Source organism: Eumetopias jubatus, unplaced genomic scaffold, assembly GCF_037043125.1.
Source record: "Eumetopias jubatus isolate StellerSeaLion01/CBP00866 unplaced genomic scaffold, mEumJub1_p1.0 scaffold_2, whole genome shotgun sequence".
NCBI lineage: Eukaryota > Metazoa > Chordata > Mammalia > Carnivora > Otariidae > Eumetopias > Eumetopias jubatus.
The window spans coordinates 29,539,164-29,556,229 of NW_028274808.1; the positions used below are offsets into that span (position 1 = coordinate 29,539,164).

Here is a 17,066-nt window from a genome sequence, read left to right on the forward strand (position 1 = left end):
TGAATGGATGAACTCATTACATTTTATTCTTTATGTGAATCCAAGATAAATTGTACTACCTAATGGAAGGCACTCATGGAGTCTGAGTTTTGGAAGGGGCCCAAGCGATCACATTAATGGGTGTGTGTACCTTTCATTTGCCTTTTTAAAAACATAAATATATTTTTTGCCCATCCTTAATAATTTGCATTTTGTTAGTGTTATGCCACTAACAAAATGCATTTCTGGATTTTCAAGATGACTTTTAACGTTGACCAACCCCCATATTAAATATCCTTTCTAACTGTGGGACACACCACATATTTCACAGAGCCAAAAACAGAGCTGCTCTCCCCTTGAGTTGACATTTGCCTATTAATCAACATGCTTTCATTCACTCAACAGATATTTACTGAGCAAATAACCATATTTATTGTCATCAACATGTGGTTAGGATGAGCCATGGAAAGTGTTGGACATTAGTCATATAGTGATGAATACAAGCCCCTGTCCTCAGGGAGTTTAGAGTCTGCAAAATAGAGTGGATGTGTAGTTGTTCAAGCAGCTAAAAAGCTATCTTTCTAACTGCTCTACCACTCAGCAGTAAAGGGAATGTCTTCCTCAAATTGGTCAGATCTTCTCCTGCCACTCTTTCCTCATGCTGCTTCTTGGAATAAACTCTCTTTTATCATCTCTGGCTATCAAGATCTTATACATTTGAAGGAGACCACATACATGTTATCAGCTCTGAGAAGTCTGGTCCCTGTCTGTGAAATCCATTAACATGTGACACTACATAAGTTATGCTCATCACTCACTGATTTCCGCTGTCATTATTTGTGAACCTCTCTTATTTTCCTCTAAGTTCATGCTCTCCTTTCAAACACAAATGAGACCTTTAATATTTCTGTATCAACCTATAACGTCAAGCCTAATGCTCTATTCAGTGAGAGTGACTAGACCTTTTCTGTACTAGAATAAAAAAGATATTTGGTAAGAGTAAATAAAGGGCTTTCATTCCTTGCTCACTGGCCCGCATCAGGAAGACCTGAGTGACACCAGCCTTCCTCAACATTTTGAGTCTAGCCACAGGAAATTTCCAGGAGGAGTTTGTTTTGGAGATTCAACTTGTAGACAATTTTCAACATTGGACGCACAGTAGAACACAAATGCTCAATTATAAATGAGATTGGGGGCATCTGCTCAGTAATTCATGAAATTGTCAGCTCTGAATAATGAAACACAAGATAGTTCTCATCTGTTTCTATACTCTGATTTCAAGCATTCTCAGAAATAACCTTTCAGAGTCCTAAATATTGGTTAGACTTTTAAAGCGTTCAGAGATGCATAACTGGATGATGGTTCTAAAATCCCACCAGGTGTTCTGGAGTGTGGAATATGTTTTTTTTTTCTCTTGAAGAGCAAGTTACATGGCTGGCCCACATTTTCACTCCTTAAGGATCCATGGAATTATGATAGATTACCCTCATCAGTCACCCAGGTTCATATCCCCGTGAATCAGGTAATGTTTCTCCCATAGCAAATACAATTCCATTAAAGATCCAGGGGCATAGTCTTATAGTGTGACTAACGCATAAACCATTTCTTTTGAAACAGGCTGCACAGAGATAGAAGGGAGGGAACCAGTGATAATCTGTGGGCCCATTTTATGCCAGATGTGGAGCTGTGTGCTTTACATACATCATCTCAATTTGCTTCCAGGCCCCCCTGTGCTATAGGTGACAACCACAAAGTTGAGAAGAGTCAAGCCACTTGCCTAAGATCACATAGCCAGTAAGCAACAGAAATTGGACTCAATGCAGGGTTTCAGTCCTTCAATAGGCCCTCACTCCCATAGAGAAAAGTGAATTTATTTATGTGAATGTATTTATGAAAATGTCAAGATAGCATGAGGAGAGCACACTGACACTGTTGTTTTTAGAAGAATTAACTTGTTTCAAACAATGTATATTAACTTTATCTGGAGCTTCTCTGATAAAACCCTGTCACTCTTGGTCACCATAATGGCCATTAGGCATTATCAAGTAGCATTCTTTTTCTGTTGTTTCTTATAAGAAAGCCACAGTGGACTTCTTTTTCTCCCCAAGATTTTTATCCCTAAACGGAGACATCATGCCACATTATCCCTGAGAGGGTCTTGTGCTGACCCAACCTTGACATTTCCACCATAGGGTGACCATGGGATATTTGCTCTGTCACACCTACCTGTGCTTTTATGGGTGTATTCCTGAAATGGAGGAATGTGAATTCCCTGTTTAGTAACACTTTGCTGTTTCCCCACAAATAATGTGGTAGTTATGTCATCTGTCTCTGAGTTGGTAGTGTACTTCTCGGTGGCACATTTGTGTTTTGAATTTCTTGTCTCTGAGAAATCTAGCAGAGGGAAATTTTGGTTGAATGTGTTTTCAGAAAGATGAGAAAATAATAAAGTGTAATGATGCTAAGATAACCTAATAGAAATCTGAGTACAGAATTGTTCCAAAATTTCTGCTCTCTCTGTATGACTTTTTCTTCCCCCAAATAAATGTCTTTAGTAGCTGTAATTCCCCACATCCCCTGAACTCAGTCGTGCCCCCCACCCCCACCCCACACTGATCCCTTTTCCTTACCTTTCCTTTCTGCTGTTAAGGAAAAACCAGAGCGGAGCAGAAATTAAAGCAGTAGCAAGATTTACTCCTGATGATCACAATAGGGAAGTAAAGACCTCAGTATAAATCTGGGATCAATTCCAAATACATGGGTACATGGGGATTTACAGCTAAGGAGCAGGGTGACAGTCAGTGGATGGAAAATTGCTGAGAGGAAACACTGGGGGGAAGGGGGAGTGGATTCTGGTTAAACAGACCCAACAGGGTTCTTCTCAAGGCAGGCAGGGTGATCAGATTCCAAGGGTGGCAGGTGGGTGAGGAATTTGATCAGATATTAAAGATGCTGAGTTCTCTTTGAACTGACATAGCAAGATTCTTGGTACAGCTGAGCGGTACAGGCTGGACAAGGGTGGGCACCAAGGTGGAGGCCTAGAGGCTGGAGGGAAGCCTGACAAAATTTGGTCAAGGAGAGAGTCTTGTCGCTACAGTCTTGCCTTCTGGTCTGTCTCGGCTCCCTTCTCAGCCTGGACTCACTCTGCAGAGATTTAGTTCAGTGTTTCCTCCTCTTGTTGCTGGACTGATATCCAGGATTAAGTTCCCTGTTTCTCTTCCTCTCCCCCCTCATCATCCATCTTCCTCCCAGCTTCATTGCCAAAGGTTTTTAAAGAGAGTCCGTACACTTTGTCAACCTTTCTCTTGTCCCCTGCTCTCTTTTTCACCATGTGTGCCCATTCAACTCAAACTGCTTTCTCAGGGCCCCACATGCAACTCCTAGTCAAAAAATCCGATCATCACTTCTTCTTTTTCATTGCATTTGCTGTTGCAGACACCCCTTCTCCTCTCCAGGTTGCAGGGTACCCTACTCACCTTGGTGGTGGTATTGTTGGCCCTACATTATACATGAGTACGTGCCTAGAAATGGAAAGTTTCAAAAACGAAATGATTCAGTCTCAGAAGGCGGTAGGCCAGACTTGTGGGGTCAGGGTCTCAGAATAAGTAAGCTTGGTGCTTTATCACATCTTATGTTGACAAAGGAGAGGAAAGGAAACACCAAAATCTTCAATCCATACTGCTAATTAAAGAATCATTTTCTTTTCTTTTTAACTCATTAAAGGATTTTAGTCAATGTGTGATGCTGTCTTGGGAGCAGAAGTGTCTGTCTTTGGGAAAATGGTTTCCAATTTTCTGTAGTTATTTGGAGCTCCTCGTTAGTACAGTGGTTAGTATCACCGCCTGTCCAATTTTCTGTAGTTATTAAGAGTAAAAAAAATTGGACACCGTTTCTTAAAAGGATCATGTGAGTATTCTGTGATGCCTGCTTGGTGAAAGACATTGTACCTTGAACTATTTGAAATTTATTTAAAAATTGTTTCAATTGTATCTTCTCTATTTGGATGTAATCAGAAGTGTTAACTTTAGAAATATATTGAAAGACAAATGCTTTTTTATTAACATTGTTTTATTTGAAAATCAAATTGTAAAAATGCAAAGAGAAGGCCCACATTAACTGAAATGGAGATGTCAGTTGAATTTTGGTACTGTGCCAAGTGCCACGAGTCTATGAAGCTATGAAACAGAAAGCAACAAGCCACACTAACATTCATTTCATTTCATTATTATTATAGCTCCTAGGTCCATCATAATCTTGTTCTTCCTTGCCAGCAGAGTCTGCGATGCACTCATTTTTTTGGGAGGGCTGTTACTTCTATCACAGTGCAATCCACATCAAATGGTTTGCTTTACCTGCCACTTCTGAAGCTCATTCACAAGCCATGGGTCTCTTGGAAGAGACCTATAATTAACATAGGAAATATTAAAGTATTTGATAACTGAATAGCTATAATGATGTCTTAAACTATAAATTACTTTTTACAATTTGCTTTGTCACAAATGGTTTACACATAACTATCAAAGAATATAACATAACCTATTGAACCAGGTGAGAAATAGCTACACAATGAGAGATCTGAGCACCAACAAAAGGTGTGGTTGATAATCTATTGTACATTCTGCTATTAAAAAAAAAAAAATGGTTCCCTGTGATGGTCTGAACTTCGTTGGGTCCTTGTTTCATCTTTCAGCAAATGAAGGTGCTACTTATCTTTGACCTTTTATAACATGGCCTTGGCTCTTCAAAGTCTGATGGAATCTGGAAATTTTAATGTTAATTTCATTGCACTTGATTTCCCTTGGCCATTTCCCCCATAATAGGTGGTTATGTGTCTAAATTTGTACAGTAGACCTGCCTGCTTAATTCTTTTCCCAGATCAATACTTAGAAACAGAAATAACAGCCCCCCCCCCCAACCAGCAAAACTGTGCCTAGGTAAGCAAAGTAGTAAGCTAGCTAGCTAGCTTTCAGGGTTATTCATGAGCCAGAGACATGGATAGCCATGTCCCAGCAGGGAGATAAATAGAACAGAGTGAATCCCAATTTGTTCACAATGGAAAGAACATTGGATGAGAGGGAGCTTTAATAGAGAGTCAAAGGCATTCCTGAGTTTGCTTTGTGATAGAGGCTCAAAATAGATACTATAATGATGAATCAATTTTAAGTTCTGTAACTGCTATAACAATGTCAGGGTGCAGTTTAAAGTCGAAGATGTGTATGGCGATATTTATAACTGTGGAAACACTCATAATGCTGAGGGCATAGTAAGAACCATTAAGAATAGAAGGAGCACTTGTATGCAGTAAAAAAAAAAGTTCTGGGGAGCAGAATCAAGGAAAGTTTATGTGGTGGGCATTTGGTCGTGAAAATACAAATCATTGCTGTGAATGATTACTGTGAATCAGCTTTCAAACCTATTAGATGTGTCATTTAACCAGGCAACATATGCCTATTATTTTTTAGCATGAAAAGCAATTGCCATATGTTCAATAGTTATTGAATTGTGACTAGCAGGTGTGTGGCGCCATAATAATAATGATGACAATAATAATACCTCCAGCTTTGACCCTCTCTCCACAAGTTAGGATGAAGAGAAAAAAAAAAAAAGCAATGATTATTCAGTATATTTGAGTAAATTAAAATCCTGGGGTAGGTAATTTATTTTTCTAAAGATTTTATTTATTTATTTGTCAGAGAGAGCGAGCACAAGCAGGGGGAGTGGCAGGCAGAGGCAGAGGGAGAAGCAGGCTCCCCACTGAGCAAGGAGCCTGATGTAGGACTCAATCCCAGGACCCTGGGATCATGACCTGAGCCGAAGGCAGACACTTAACCAACTGAGCCACCAGGCATCCCTGGGGTAGGTAATTTAAAGCAGAGATCACTTTCAGTAGCCAGACTTAGCCATTTTTTTTTCCCTTCCTTCATTCAGATAATTGTCTCAGAGTTCCATTTTGCTCCACCTATATTAACCAAATGAGATTTCTACTCACCTTAAGGGTGACGCTCCTGCATGTTGTGATGGGGCCTCAAAAAGTTTCAAAAAATGCTTTCACATGTTCTATTACTTGACCACCATAACAACTGTTTTGAGTAGGTAGTATAGAAACATTGTTTCCTGTTTTCTGTTTAAAAAGCAGAAGACTCAGAAAGGTGAAGTGACTTTCTACTCCACAAAAAGGCAGAAATCTCTTGAATTTTTTTCTGATAATGCTAGTACCTTAATGATATAAAAATGACCATTCTAATACAGTGTTACATATGTGTTGTCATCTGTCGGATTCTGTTGGAAAACATTGTGATTGGAGTCAAGGGCAGGAAGACAAAGACACAGATTAATAAAATAAGGGTCGTGCCACTAAAAGAACACATAAAATCATGGCCAGTGGAGTCTAGAACATTCCTCTTTACCTGGGTACCTCGATGCTGAGTGGATTGCAGTGCCCATTTGGAGGGAAGACTAGTGCTATCGTATTCTGATAAAGTGTCTTGTTGGTATGACACAGATGGACTTGCATAATTAATATCCTGTCCGCTTTCTGCTAACAAAGTGATACATATTACTTTTCTAGTGGAGGCAATGTTCAAAATTGGTAACCAGCCCTTTTAATAATATAAAAAATTTTCTGCCTGGTTAGAACCTACACTTGTATATAGTTAAAGCCTATACCTATACATTGTATATAGTTAAAAGAACAAGTTAAAATAGAAGAAGCAAAAATCCGAATAATAAAACAACAAAATTCCCTTCTCCCAGGAATAGTTGCTTCCCACATAGTAGCCTTTGCAACTTTGCAACCAGTGTGATGCAGTCAGCTAGAATTAGAGTTTTCTGTGAATTTGAGGATATGTTGGAAGACAGGAAGTACAGGCAAAACCTGGCTTTAAGAGAAACCTGAAATGAGAAATTTGAGACCCAGAGCCCTCTTTCCTTCCTCTTTCCTTGACGGACAAAGCTTTTTCCAATTCATCTTTATAAAAAAAAGTCCTAGACCCACAATGAGTCTATTGTGAGTATATCACCTAGTCTGGTACTTTTTCCTTTTCTGCTATTAATCTGGTTATCATTTCAGGTGATAAATTTTACCTTTCAGACTTCTTGAAGAAAAGTCTGAGAATTCACCCTGCCATTTGAAGAAGGAAAATCAGGAGCCTCTTGTTTTGTACGGATGTGGGCCAGGATGACAACAGTCTGTTATCAGGCTTGGCATTTCCAAAGCTGAGTAGAGTCCACGTGATCACCATAATGTCATGCCAGAATTGTGTTTCAGCTTGTGATTGGGTTTAGAATGTAAACAACCTTAATATTGTGCTGGAGAGAAAGAAATCTTTGGAAATGTTTAGTTTTTTAAAATATGGATTTAAAAAGGCAAACATATTCTAATTTATAACAGGTAGAAAATCTCTATTCTCATGGGATACTTTTGAAACATTAACCATACACTGTCACTCGTGTGTGTAGTGAGAAAAGTTGTGAGTGAGAGGTAAGGAAATGTTTTTAATATTAATTGTATATACATTTATTTTTAAGCCAGATAATATGTCCCAAGATTTCTTTCAAACAGCAAAGTATTTGTAAAACTTTGGTTTGCTAATTATTGCAGAGGGAAGATATGAAAATACTCATTCTGATAGTGTTTTGGGTGACGTTCTGTGCAGCCTCATACTAGATTGTGGCAGAATATCTAACATTTGGCCTTAGGTTTTGATAGTTGTACTTTTCTTTGTAAACCATTTGTTCTGAGACAAAAATTCATTGGTTTTGAACTTGATTTGGGCAACAAAATGATGTACCTAAACACATGCTTTAGCCCTACCATGACTTTTTAATGACTTTTCCATTTAATTTGGTTTTGGAAATTGATTTGCCCTTTAAAAATAATATCAGCATTTAAAGTAATTTTACTTGCTTTTTGTCTGCACAGTAACTGATTTTTCTCCCTAAGAGAATGACTTCAAATATGCAACCTTTACAAAATGTGAAAACTGCTGTGTGTCAGCTAGAAATGGCAACTCTGATAATAAGAATGTGAATGTGGTCCTGAGCTGAGGTTGGAAGAGTCTCCTGAAAGTCAACTTTGTCCCCTCGATTTGCAGGCACTGTTGGGGACTAGGGAAGGATCTATCGCCATGCACATCTTGCTGAGCCCTGTTGGCTGTAGAGTTGTCTATTCAGAGTTGCTTCTTTGCTTCTTTCTCTGAATTACCTGCCTGCTTATCTCCTTCTAGGCAGTCACTATCAGCTCTGGCCATGGGGGTTTTGGTGGAACGGGGTGCAGGGTTTAAAAGTAGGACCCCAGAGTTCATTGGTGCCTCCCATCTCCTCATTTGTTCTTGTTCTATCAAGCTGCTCATAAGTACATTCATACCACTCAGTGTTCCTGGTCCATCAAACAACAGCAGTGACACTGAAATGTGTGCTCAAATTAATAACTTGAAGCAAATAACTTGATTTCTTGGAAACTAAAAGTGCTGAACATCCACATAGCTATAGCATTAATTATTTGGAAGATATTGGCAAGTGTCTGTCCCAGCCTCTAATTGTTCGTCTACAAAACGGAACCACAATCCGTCCAAGTTTCTCTGAAAGTAATAAGTTTTCTTGGGAGAAGGAGAATCACTACAATCATCTAAAAATTGTTGTGTTTAGTGTCACTTGCCAAGAGATGTATCTAATCGAGTGCCACGGCTTCTACCAGCCCTGACCTTTGAGCATCACTGCATCTGTATTCTAGTGTTAATGATAGGTATGTCATGGCTTCAGAGCCTTCAGGTGCGTCAGGCTGGTAAAGTTTAGATCTAAGAGGGACAATTAGAAGCACCTGTGGGTTTGTCGGATGGGATGAACCACTTGCATCCAGCCGTATGCAACCACTGGTACTACTTGGAAAGTAATAAGCCCTCCCTTAACTCCTTGCTCATGCATCAGGTTTCAGAAAGTCCTCCCTCTCCTTTCTGAAGGATACAGCCTTCTCCAGACCTCTGACAGTAGATGAGAGGAGATTGAGGAGAAATGTTGCCCATCTGTAAGGATTGTGCAGACTCAATGCTATCTGAGTTGGAAAATAAAGGAAATTATTTATCAAAGTTTAGGCAGCAAGACAGGGCCAGGGCCACAGCCAGAACCAGAAAATAGGTCTTTACTGATGTTTTTACTATTAAATGCTATTTGGGGAGGAAGGGTTAAGGATACAACTGGTTAGTTCTCATTGGTTCACTTGGGCAGAGAATAGGGACTGATTAGAAGCCCAAATACTATTTATTTTCCCATATTACAATGGAAGTTGAAAATGCTTCTATGATATGCTACAAATGCAGGTTTATTGGAGAGTTTATTTTGTATATTTTATGAACATCATGTAATTTCTAGTATGATGGTAATTCAATTCTTGGTTCTTGTTCTCTGTGAGCACTAAAACGATCTGGTGTCAATGTTATCTCTGGAAGGGAGCAGACTTCATAAAATATAGCACTCTGTGCACACATGGGAGGGTAGCTTTTAAAATGTTAGTCTATTCCATTTTTCAGTTGTAAAGTGAAGTGATTTTTTAAAGTATAGCCTAAGTGAATTTTTATGTTTCATTTTTAGTTATTGGATTGTGTGAGTAATGCATTTTTGGTGGGTACAGCTCCTAAACTTAGAAAAGCAGTTATTCCGTCACACAGTAGTTTTTACCTTTTTTTAAAACATAACAATTTTAGGATGTCAGGTTTTAGATGTCTACCTTTAACTTGTTTGGCTGAGCTGACATTTAAATTCAGTCCCAGTGTTATGTGAATGGACCTAGCATTTTACCACTTCTTTTCTTCTTCCTCATTGGAAACCAGCACAGAGAGAGAACACCTCACTTAATAAGAAAGATGTTTCCTACTTTGTTTCCTTTTATCCAGCTCAGAACTGCCTGGGGGGAAAAGATTGCTTCCCTCCTGAATGTGGTAAGCCAAAAAAATGGAAAATGTACACATGAACATTTGTGCCTCTGTCCTATTAACGTGGAGAAGAAGGGGCAAGAATGTGTGAGTAATACTGTTAGATATTTAAATATTAAGTTGGTTTAAGGGTTTCACCTAACAAGTAACTTAATTTATATATTTCAAAACTGTTTTAGTTTTTTTCTCCGAAATGCATTTGTCCTTCTGAAATCCCTTGTGAGATTTATGTTACTCTAGTTTCGATTTCGGTTATTTCTGTGTCTGTCATGAGTGGTTTAATCTATGATATACATATATCACATAAAGCCACATGAGACAAGATGGGCCCTATTGTATAATTACTTTGCAGTTTTTTTATGGTGGTAATTCACATACTGAATTAGGAGTGTTCAGATATCACCAAATATTAGATTATCAGAAAAATATTCATTATAAATTAGAAGCTGAAATTGGCATATTTTGCTGGTTTCAGTTCACTTAGGGGAATGACTACTGTTTTTATATTATTTATTTATTTTTTGACTTTTTGACTATTGTTTTTAATTCCTGGTTTAAGAAGTATATTTGACTTCCGTGGTAGGATAAATACCAAATTTTCAGTTCTAATCCAAGGTGTTAGGGAAGTTAGGGAATTAAGGAACCCACGTATGTATTAGATAGCCATGTATTGAAATACATATGTCATTGAAAGTATATTGTTAAAGATAAGTTGCCCAACTATATTGGACCAGAGGCTCTTGAACTCTCTAAATGCAATAGGTTTAAGATTTTGCCTGGAATGATTGTTTGCTTGTGGTCTCATTCTTTCAGGGTCAAGATGACAGTGTGCTAGGAATGGTTATTCTGTTGTGTCAGCCAACCAGCTCTATATGGCTCTGAGCAGTTGTAAACCACCATCCCAGAAACACACACACAGACTTTTCAGCTGGGTGTTAGAGGTTGATGGTAGAACTGGGATTAGAACCCAGGAACTCCTGTGGCACCTGCTTTTTATATGGGAGGTCAATAAATAGGCATGACATCAGGGAAAATTCCCTGTGGGAAATGACTAATGAAAATGGCGGTGCAACCATCTCAAATATACAGCTTTACCAAAACTAATCAATCATTAATTTGACCAGATAAGGAAAACAACCCCAGCTCAGATTGGATGTTCATTCACTTATTCTTGTCCTCCTTTCAGTAGATCTATGCCAAACACAAGACCTGCATCAGTCAGTGAATTGACTGACTGTCCTATTGCCCCACACAAATGTATAATCGGGCCAGTCCTCATTCATCTTGCAAACTCCTTGTGACCCTTTCATTATGCTCTTGTCTTTTTCCTCTTTCACATTCCTTCCTCCTTCTTTATCATTCTGCGGCCATAGCACTTTCACTAACCTCACCTTCCACCAACACCAGCTAATCTTTAATAATCTCTTACCATACACTGTTCATTCATTACCTTACTGAATCTTCACTCTAATTCTATGACATAGGTATTATTAGTGTCATTGGCATTTTATATATAAGGGAACCAAAGTTTAGAGGGATTATGTGAGTTGCTCAAGGTCACACTGCTAATTACTAGTAAAGGCAGGAATCAACTCAGCTCTGGATGGTTCTGTGGTTGTGCACTTAGCTGTGACCTATGTGTGATACCTCTAAAACGATCGCCCGTTAAAATAGCTATCAGTCCACAGGTATTTGTGAGTCTGTAAAGAGGGCAAGGGAAACTTCTGTGAAGCGAGCTAACTTGAGTTTTCCCCCATTATGTGGTGATTGTGGTGAAGCAGTTATCAACTACTGTTACTCGAGCTTAAAGTGATGGGAGCGCACGTGCATCTTTGATGATAAGGCTGTGATGGAGGTTAATGTCCCATTAATGTTGGGTCAGTCTTAGATGTTTGACCTTACCTAAAAACTTATGTTTCTTGTGAAGTCTGCATCTGACACTTTAATCTCTTCCCAGCAGACGCAGGTGTCCTTCTGTGCGCAACATCAAAGCAAGCCAAAGCTGAGTAGTCCCTGGAGAACATTGTGCCTGTGTTAGGCTCCCTGACTATGCAGACCTAGCCTGTCCTCCCGCCAGTGGTGCCCACACATGAGCTGCCCCCAAACGGACCTGAAGGTCTCTGCCCGCATGCTGCTCTGTGAACTGGGGGGGGGGGGGGGGGGGGGCGGGGGGGTTGGAAGGTGTTAAGAGTGGAGCGTATGTTCTGTCTAACCTACTTCACATTAGGATCTCATTCTTTAAATAATCCTTGGTTAAAGAAAGGCTTTATTATTTACAGTCTCTTTGGAAAGAAAAGTCTGGTCTGTATTAACTGCCTGCTTTGTTTTTGTCTTTCAGGGATTATTTCTGCTCAGTGTTAAATTTGAACTTTAGGTGCATAGGAGGTAACTATCCGAAACACCTATGATTTTCAGTCAGTTTGAAACATAAATCCAAACACTTCTAAAGGACAGACGTCTCAAATCATCATAGGGTGGTACCCAAGTCCCATCAAGGCAGCACTAAATACCTTTAAGGATGCACTGAACGTGTGCATCCACTGGAAAACACTATGATTCAAAGAGCAAGGAGTGACCTTATTGGATTCATATTACCTTTTGGAATCTTCAAATTAGGAAAAATGTCCAGGTAATTAGCAGTAATATGATCAAGAAAAATAACGGGGATGTTTCAGTATTTTGCCACTGCAAATTTGTAAGAAAACAATGGGTGGCAAAGTAATTCCAGATTCCAGGAAATCTGTTTTATTGAGTTGAGGAGGAGACAAATTTTTCTTTAAGTTGTAGAAGAAAGTGGGAATTATGTTGTGGTTGCTGGTCTTCCCTTAGTTTCCATGAACAAAAGAGGATATTTAAGAAAGAAAACTGAAGCCTGTTTGCAGAGGCACGATAAAAGATGACAAAAGCGTTGGGACGATCATGGGGAAGAGAACATATTAGAATTTGGTCCGATGGTAAATTGAATCTAATTATATTCAGGGACAAGTTCAAGTAATCAGGCGGTAAGGAACCCAATTATGAGATAGTCTTGATAACATAGATGGCTCAATAAAATGCAAAAATAGAATGATAAAAATAGAATACTTTTATCTAAATTCTGGAGGAGTTTAAAAATGAGTGTTTAAGTTAAAAACCTAGAAGGAAAGGTGCTAAAACTTGGGGTATGTTGGTCTTGAAGGAAAATGAAAGGTTCATTTTGTGTATTGAGTGGAGAAATACCAGCACTTTCTCTATTTAACACCATTTTATAAGTGCTGCTGGATTTCAGGATTTTGACTGTTGAGGAAGGGTTTTGTGAAAAAGCAAAAATAATATAAAACCAATCATATAGCTGTGGCTGGATTGTTCCTTTTATTTTACTTTCTTTCGTGAAGGCCACTTTTTGGAGTCATTTGAAAGTAAAGCTTGGGAGTTGGAATGTTTTTCTAGTTAAAGCTAGTAGTTTGTTTGTTGAAAACCTTTGTTACGGGTTGTCAGGCCTTTTTCTAAGAATTTTAAATGTTCCTGCTGTGCGAGAGGCTGCTCAAGTCTGTTCCTGCAGAATCAGTGTTCGGCTCAGTGGTTAAATTCTACATCTCCTGTGTGACGCCCAGTACTGACAGGAAATCAGAATTAAAGTCAGTTCTCTATGGTAGGAGGATGGTTTGGGAATAAAGACTCAAAAGAGGAGTGCTTGTTTGTGACTTCCCTGTGCTCCCAGCTCCAGGCTCATATTTTCCTTTAAGAAAGCCAAACATGTGCATTTTTCAGGAAGTTTGGTAGGCACGGTAGACAGAGAAGTGCTTGGACTCAACCCCAGCACTGATGCTTCATTCCATGGCTATACAGTGAAAGAATTTCACAAAATCCGCTGCCCTGCCATTGCCCAGCATTCCCAGGAAATAACTCTCAGCAAGGGGAGCGCTATTCATATGGCATTAAACTTTGCTCAGCGCTTCCTCATTTCAGGACTTCTCATTTCCTGTGAGCTTGTCACTCCACTATATGACATTCTCCCAAGAGGGTAAGAATGTTGTCAAGAGTCAGCTCCGGACTGTCAGCATTTTCCTTCATCTTGAAATTTCCACTAAGAAATTGCCATTCTTACTTAAAAAACAAAACAGAACAAAACAAAGGAAAAACCCACAATAAAAACAAAACCATCAAACAGAAACTCTTCTTAACTCTTAACTACTTTCCCCCTTTCCACGCACATCCAATTCCTTAAAATCAAAATTAATTTGATCATATTCCTATTGGTCCCAGACACATAATGATTAATTCTTTTTCCTCTGTGAAAAAATGCTTTTACCATGGGCAACTTTGGCAGAAAAGAGTCTCATTATAGGAGAGGAATGTGAATTCAAAAGGATAATGCCATTTTATTTTACTTGGTCTTGTTCTGTGCATTGTTAACTGAGGGCAGCATTGCTCAGTCAATGCTACTCACTGACCATTAAAACCACCATTAAGGAAGGACTCCTGAGCATGGAGCAGATGTCCTTGCTCTCCCTTGATGGCAGATCAAGATTGAAGCATGTTTAAAATGGCCCTATACGCAGGGCACAATGTCCAACATTGTAGGTACTCAGTAGCTCTGAGCGCTTACACTTGAAGAAATTCTTGGATACAGTGGGAATGGGAAATGAACTTTTTAATTACATGCTTGTTGTTTTCTGTTACCATGAACAAAATTAATGGGAAATTAATTCACAAGTTTATTTATGCATTTTCCCATTTAAGAGAGGACCCTTTCCCACAACCCTTGCATTTTTCTCCTTTCAGCATTTTTCCCCCTTAGTACTCAAATACCCTCTTTCTTGTTTAAACGACATTGGCAACATTCAGTAGACTTAGCGCCCTGTGGAAGTCTGACAATTACTTTCTTATGGCTGCTTTTTTCAAAACCAGGTCCAGAATAAATAAGAGTTTTTCATGTCTCAGTCATTTCTCCTGGTGACATCTGTTAGTTTTCAACATTACCCAGACAAAGCAGTATTATTACTATTTATATGACTGGAATATAGGAAAATACAAACTATTGTATGTTCTTTGGTTCTTTTGGTGAGACATAAAGTAAATGGCTGTGGGTACTCTCTTCTTAAGTCATGTTTTATCTGTACCTGAAAAATCAACCAGTAAGGGCAGTGGTGGGGAAGGCATAGTGGATCAGCTCAATTTAGTTGGTCTTTTACCCTTATTCACTATGAGGGTAAAAATGTGGAGACAGGAATGCAATGTTCATCTTACTAATAACCAGGTAATATCAAAGCACTTTGAAAACAATGCAATAGAAACACTGGATGATAATAATAAAGTTAACACTTCTCAGTGGTTGTGCATTTTCGAATATGTGAAGGTGTTGAAGCAAGGCCATTCATTACTCTATAAACCAAAACCAGATCTTTGCGTTCTCCTACTTCCCTGTCCTCAGGTAAAGACATATTTAGTCTTATATAAAAATCTTATACATAGTTTTGAATTTCCAGACTGATCAAGTAATAATAGGTTTTCAAATTAATTTTATTTTTTACTTTTCAGAACCAGAAACTTTAGGCTTAAGATCTTACCTAAGGCTTAGCAGAGAATACAGCTGCAATTAACCTCAATTATACACTGTAAATATTTAGATGAGAGGCAGACAGGAAGCTAGGAAGCTTCAAGAATCAGGTATAGAAAGGATTTTTGTAAAACAGGCATTGAGGTGGGGTTTATGGATTCACATTTCCCTGATAGAGTGAAAAGATAAAATTGGGATTGGAAACAAGGAGAGAAACCAGAGGGGCTTTCCATTGAAAGAGAAGCCGAGAAGAACCTTAAGAATGGTTACATTTCCTTTGTTATATGGATGTGATTGTCCACAGAAGACCAGCATATGCACATCCATACATACCATCACCACTTGGCAGCAAAGCAAGGAGACAGGGCCGTGTTAAATTTGTGAGGGTATTGATCAGAAAAGTAGTCTGGTGTGCTGGGGAGTTTGTATATTTTAAAATATGCCCAAAGTAGCACAGTATTACTGAAGTAGCTTTCAAGTAGGTTTGAAACAACAGAATGGTCTACATATGTTAAAACGGTCATTTCCATTTTTTTTAAAAAGAGTTTATTTATTTGAGAGAGAGAGGAGAGAGAGAGAGCCTGAGGAGGGGGTGAGGGTGGGAGGGGCAGAGGAAGAAGCAGACTTCCCACTGAGCAGGGAGCCCCACGTGGGGCTTGATCCTAGGACCCGGGGATCATGACCTGAGCCAAAGTCAGATGCTTAACCGACTGAGCTACCCAGACACCCTGGTCATTTCCATTTTTAAATTACATTCTTTAAGTAAAAGTTTCGCTCTTTGTTAAGGCGCAGGTATTTGCTTTGCATTTTGCTGCCCCTGTGCTTTTGATCTGATCATTAAAGTGTGATTTCCTATTGGAGTTTTTGATAAATGTATAAAGCTTTTTCATTGTATTGGAAGACTAAAAGGGACCTTGGATGGTCATCTTGTTTAATTGAATCATGCTTGTGTTTTGGCACAATTATTTTGTAAAAGAAACACAAATTTCTCATCATGTTTTGCAGTTCTGCAAATCCAGATGAGCAAATAAGTCTTAGAGTCTAGTTGGGAGATTTAACTAGCATGGTAATTTGTCCGACAAAGACATGTGACACATAAGAGACCTAACAGTCAATTGGCATGTTCCCTCTTTATGTTAATGCTGAAGTTTAAAGTGATGGATGGACTAGATTTTATCTACATGCCTTGACTTTTGAAATCAGGAGCTTAGAGGCACAATGTTTCGTAGCAGAAATGGCTTGTCATTGATTTTTCTAAAGTGTCTCCCATGTTTCAGCATACAAGTGACTCACTGGGGAACAAAGAGGGAAATCCTTTGTGATGAATCAGATGTCATTCTGAGTCAGGGTTCCTTAAACTTTTGTTTCTCTTTAAAACCATTGTTGCCCTTCTAAATCAATACCAAGCAAACAATAACCAAAAATCAATGCATATAAAAGTGACAGGGTGTCCCAGAGTTTTAGTTGTCATTTTCGTGGTTGCTAGCACATTTTTCCAGGAAAACAAAAAGCTTAGCCAGTGGCCACCTAAGTGATGCCCTTGAGGGGTGAAATGGAATTGGAAACTCCCCTTTCCCCCCCTTTTTTGGAGAGCCTATTGCATGGGGAGAACTCCTGTCTCT

The 17,066-nt window shown here is 38.9% G+C and overlaps 1 protein-coding gene across 2 annotated transcripts in view; it reads left to right on the plus strand.

Moving 5' to 3' along the window:
• NRG1 (neuregulin 1) overlaps nucleotides 1-17,066 on the plus strand; it is a 1,087,163-nt gene that overhangs the window by 241,521 nt on the left and 828,576 nt on the right. The gene's annotated exons all lie outside the window — the stretch shown is intronic.